Consider the following 6,000-nt stretch of genomic DNA (forward strand, 5'->3'; position numbering starts at 1 on the left):
CTATCACATTAAGGACTGGGTGAGGTTTTCTGGTAAAAGGAGGAACAACAGGTTATAGAATAAGGGAAAGGTATGACATTTGCCCCCGTGCACTTGTTAGACTTACCTGGGATGTTTCAATGATGATATATTTGTTCCTACACAGTATGCAAGCTGTCGGTCTTTACATAAGGAATATGCTCAGCACAGCTGGAAATGGCTGTTTAACTTTTAAACAAACCTGGCTGATAAACATTCATTTTACTTTCTGCTGTCCTCCATGCAGAGCTTCTGGGTTACCCTCTGCCCTGCCTGGCATTTCATTGTTTTGGTCTGCTTTCTCCGTGGGATCGTTACCTTTTCTGCTTTGGAGATATTGTTTTGTGCTGTTCTTTTGTGTTTGTGTAATATTAGTATGCAAACCCACAAATCTGTTGATCCTAAGGAACGTAAGGCTGGTACTCGGCACGTCTCGGTACCACAGCTAAAACTTGTAGCCACTACTGCTCCTCTTTTGATGTGGACCCACATGTCCTCTGCACCAGTTCCAGGGGGCATGATTGCAAACCTGACTCTACTTTTGATGAGTGTCGTGACTGGTCACCAGTGTAATGGGTGAAGTACTCGCAGAGGAGGAAGTACAAGAAGAAGGTTCCCAAGGTGTTGTCCAGTGGTAACACACCACCGACTACACCATTGGTTGCTAATCCTTTTGGTAACTTCCTTCCTCCTGTGGAACTTCCACACTTTGCCATCACTCCTGTGGGAGCGATCTCCCCTTCGTCGTCTTCGCTTGCTTCGTCAGGCAGGAGTCAGCGTTGGGGAGCTGGTGATCAGGACGACCTCTGCTCGGTGGTCTCAGCTTGCTTAGGGGGTTAAGAATCCCCTTCATGGCAAGATGAGACTACCAACCCTAACCCAACTTCCTTTTCAGGTGTGGAGGAGACTGAGGAACTCCGGGAGACTTGGGTCTCTTGGGTGTTCCCTCGGTGCAGGGCTTGCTCAGCCACCTGAGGGCTTCTAGTGCCCCTGCTATGCCCCTAGTGACTCATTGTGCTGTGACAGTCACAGCATCGACTGTTACGATGTCTGCTATGGCTAAAGTGCCAACGAGTGTGGATGACTCCAGCGATCGTTGGCAGGACACCCCCTCACGCCCCTCCTTTACCTTCAAGTTTTGTCTCTGCTCACCCCTGAAGAAGGTTACAAAGAAGTCTGCCGCCTCTTCCCCTTCTTCTTCCAAGACTCACCAGTGGAGGAAGAAGGTTGCTTCTCCCACCCAGAAGAAGTCCAGCCATGGGTCTTCTGACGGGGTGGCTCCTTCCACAGGGGAGACACCGGGATCTCTCACTCGCTCTCCACCAGTCTTTGGACTCGGGAGCTTCGAGTGCATGAGTCTCCAAGAGTACCTGAGACTAGTTCTGGGAGGTCTCCTCCCAAAACTAGTGTATTGCCAACCTCTATCCATGTCTCTTCGGACACTCGAGCAGAGAAAGCTACCGATGATCATTCCATATCTGATTCAGGACCTTTAAGTGCTCGGCTCTCCAAGCAGGGCTGTGTCTCTCCAAGGACTACTCAGGTTTCCTCAAAACCTCAAGTCACCTCTACAGTACCAGCACCGCAGAGTCAGCCCCTCGGTCTGGTGTAGGCCCTACGCGAGAGAAGGTGAACAAGCAAGCAGGTGCTTCTTCACCTCCTGCCAGTACTCGTCCGAGTAAACGGCCAGAGTCCCATTCAAGTGCTGCCGACTCGAGGGTCTGCGCAATCAGAGAAGCATCAAAGAGGTCCCCACATGTCTCCTTCTCGCCAGGAGGTGACTGCCTCAGAGGAGCCTGGAGTGAGTCGTGAGGGCAGCCCTCGCTCACGCCCAAGAGCATGCAATTGCTCTCCCCGGGGTAGCCCACATTCATGTGAATGAGCCCGCTCATCTGGGGAGAACTTCCATGCATGCCAGTGCGAGCCCATTCCCACTCCTCGGGACAGCACCCCCAATGTCCTTGTGCGTGGGGGCACTTTCCTGGACCCGTGCAGCCATCGCCACCACGGGTTGGCGATTACCCTCAGGTTTCCTCTCCTGCTGGGATTTGGCTTCCAACAAGACAGGAAAGAGTACTTGATCCCTCTCACCTGTCCCCTCAACCTTCGGGGGTTATACCAGGAGGCATGAGTCAATCAGTATGGACTCTGATGGGGCGCCACTTCCCAATGCAGCCCCACCTCGAAGGCTTATGTTCTGGATTCGGACTTTCCCGAGATACAGAGGACCTTTTTAGAGATCGTTAAGCTGACCTGTCAACACAACAATCTCGGGGAAGGGACCATGGCTGCATCCGTCGACCCTCCATCACACCTCAAAGCCTTTTAGGGTCCCAAGAAGGAACCCAAGGCCTTGGTGGGCCTGCCTTGGTCCACATTTTCCTAAGGGGTCTTACAGCAGGTGAACTCGCTCATATCTGGGAAGAAGAGTTCACTTTGTGCTAACTGCTCAGACAAGCTACTTCCTCCTCCTCTGCTTCGAAAGAAGTATTATACACCCTTGGAAGACACATTGCCGATGAAACAGGTTGACCCGGACTTGGTTCACTTAGGTCTGGGTCTATGGCTGCAGCACCTTACTGCCGAGAGCATCACCGACATGCAGCAAGAGGTAGCATACCTGGAAGCAATTGCCATGGCAGCATTCCAGGCAGTTTCCTGGTTGGACCTGTGGTCTTTCATTGTCCAGCGTCTCCTCCTCTTCGGGATCCATTGTCCCAGGGGAGGATTCCACCTTTGGGAGACCGTGCCAATCTGGAGGTGGGCAATCACCAACCTGGCCTACCATATGGCAAACCTGTGGGCTAACTTGGTCTTACCAAGGAGGGATGTTGTCCAAATCATATTTCAAAGTTCATTGGCCCAGAATCGGCTCTGGCTCTGCAGAATGACCATTACTAAGATCTACCTCTCTTCTCTCAAGAGCAGGTAGATGCTGCGGAGAGGACAAGTGTCGTGTCGAGGATAATGACAGTCTTGTTCATTGGGCAGTGGCCAAGACTTCTAAGTATTTGCATAACCCTGCAGCCAGACCTTTGGGTCAGGCTAGCACTTCCCCCACGGGCCCCACGAAGACCCAGGCTTGGATGGGTACCCAGGAGAACTCCCAGCCTTCTTCTGCTCTTGCCAGAGGGTGTTAAGGGTAAGAAGAAGAGAGGAGGGTGCTTGGGTCAGCGTTCCCCTCCGCATGCTGCCATTGGTGGGAGGGTGCCTGTCGGGCCATTGGCAACATGGCCATTGGTGGGAGGATGCCTGTTCTTCGGGAGGGCCTATTGGCACCTCACCAACAACCCGGTCCATCTCTGTACATACGTGCCCGGCTTACCAAAGGACCTCGCCCTCAGGGAGGAGGTACGAGTGATGCTGAAGAAAAGTGCTGTGGAAGTCATGATAAATCAATCCTTCGGCTTTTACAGCCGAGTCTTAAACATAGAGAAAGCAACGTGGGATTGGAGACTGGTCATAGATCTCTCTCCCTTGAACCGATTCATTCGCCAGACTTGGATCATGATAGAAATGCCACGGTCTGTGCTAGCACCCATCAGGGAGTCTGACTTCATGCTTACGGTGGACTTGAAGGATGTGTATTTTCAAATACCCATCCATCCATCTCATCACAAATATCTATGCTTTATCCTCAGGGAGACAGCATTCCAGTTCAGGACACTGTTTCAGGCTCTCAGCTGCTCCCCAAGTGTTCATGCGGGCTATCACTCTTGTGTCAACTTGGTCCCATTCGCATGGGACACATGTGCTGAGGTATGTCGACAATCGGCTGGTCCTGGTGAGCTCTCGGTTACAGTTGTTCCAGAATAGGGGTCACCTTCTCAAGTTTTGGTGCAATCTTGGGCTGGTGGTAAATATTGAGAAGTCCGATCTCACTCCCAAGCAGAGGATAAAGTACCTTGGCATGTTGATAGAGACAGTAGCAGAGAGAGTCTTCCCCTCAGACTCACATATCAACAGGCTTAAGAATACAGTGCAGTTGTTATGTCATGGCAGGAGCAACTAGCTTGGCAGTGGCTAGTCGTTTTCGGACACCTGTCATCCTTGGAGAAGCTGGTCCCTTGTGGGCAGCTTCACCCAAGTTCCCCTCAGTGGAGGATGAAGGAGTTCTGGTCTCCAGCATGTGACCCCAGTTCCTCCCCATTCTTCTCTTGGAGGAAGTGAGACAGGACTTAGCCTGGTGGCTGGATGACAGGAACGTCATAGTAGGAGTGCCTCTACACACTCCCCCCTCCGGAGATGCTTCTGGTCTCAGATGCTTTGACCTAGGGATGGGGCGCACACCAGGTATGTGGAGCCAAAACGACAAGCACTTTCACAATAAACTGGAACTCAAGGCAGCCTTCATGGTTCTCCAAGTTTTAGGATCGAGTGATGGGACACTCGGCAGTGTTTAAGAGTGACAACCCCACAGTAGTGGCATATGTCAACAAGCAAGGAGGCCTAGTGTCTTGTTCGCTTCACCTGTTGACAATGCTTGTGCACAAGTGGGCAGTAGCACACTCGGTAGAGCAGTCAGCCAGATACATTCTAGGCAAGAGGAATGTAGTGGCAGACAAGCTCAGTTGCCAGGGTCAAGTGCTAGGGACTGAATGGTCCCTTCACACAGACATCACGGGAAGGCTGTTTGACATTTGGGGTCTAAATTCCATCGACCTGTTTGCCACTCGGCATGACAAGAAGCTGCAAGTGTTTTGTTCCATCAATTCCAGACCCATGGGCTGTAGCAGAGGATGCCTTCCAACACCCATGGGACAACCTAGGCACATACTCCTTCCCTGCATTTTGTCTGATTCACAGGGTGATCAACAGGGTAATGATCACCCCAAATCTCAGAATGGCCCTGGTGGCTCTTAAGTGGCTACATACCATATGGTATCCAGACCTGCTAGCTCTACTCTCCGAAACACTGAGAGAGTTTCCCCCCAGGCACAACCTTCTGTCTCAACCACTCGTTGAACGGTACCACCAGTCAGTGGAGTCCTTTTCACGTCACGGCTGGAGACTCTAGCATCTCTTGTGAGCGAGAGGGTTTCCTCGCCGAACAGCGACAGAGATGTCTGGATACCTGCGAAAGTCCTCTGCAACTGTGTACCTGGGGAAATGGGCTGTCTTCTGTGGTTGATATCATAAACGGGGTCTCTCTCCAGTTGGAGCTACTATTCATCAGGTAGCAGACTTCCTCATCTTTCTTCACTGAGAGAAGCTCTTCTCTGTATTGTTGGGGCTTTTTATATTACACAATTGGGGCAGTATGATGGGAACAGTTTTGAAGGTTATTAAATTAAACTCTGATTTTCCTTAACCTAATTTATTTCCTTAACATTACACCTACTTCCTACTTACTCTTAATATTTACCAAAACAATCTTCCTATACTTAAACTTAGCCTAACTTAATACTATAGATCACCAAAACCCATCCTTAGTTCCTTAACCTAGCTTATTATAGTTTGTTTTGCCCAATAATTTTAAGAACCTAATCTAATTTTATTTCTTAATCCTCGAAATGGAAACACATCCAATGCTTGAAAGATCAATCTTCAAAATCTACTTGGTATTGTCCAACAAAGATCATTTGAGAACCAAACATATTCTTCTTTAAGTAGTATTCCGTACACAACTTCACTGTAACCTGATTCACACTGTGATTCCTCTCTCAATGTTTTTCCACTTCCATTGGAACAAATCTACAACAATCAGTTTATAGTGTCCTGCATTATCACTTTCTACTGCAAACTTGAATACGTCAGCCTCTGGTTCACACAACTAATTTGTAAATAATACTTGCTGCAAAGCATGGCAAGCATTCAGGAAGGAAATAAAAGCCTTGTTTCCTTCACTGTCTCTCAACCAGGTTCTCTCAATCCAAGCACTGTGGACACTTAGATGAAGGGGAGTCTACTCTACCCTACCACTCTCAAGCAAACTGCAAGTAAAAAAAACAACATGAAAACTTACATCAGACATTCATAACA

The sequence above is a fragment of the Macrobrachium rosenbergii genome, chromosome 31 (genome assembly GCF_040412425.1).
Source record: "Macrobrachium rosenbergii isolate ZJJX-2024 chromosome 31, ASM4041242v1, whole genome shotgun sequence".
In the NCBI taxonomy this organism is placed as follows: domain Eukaryota; kingdom Metazoa; phylum Arthropoda; class Malacostraca; order Decapoda; family Palaemonidae; genus Macrobrachium; species Macrobrachium rosenbergii.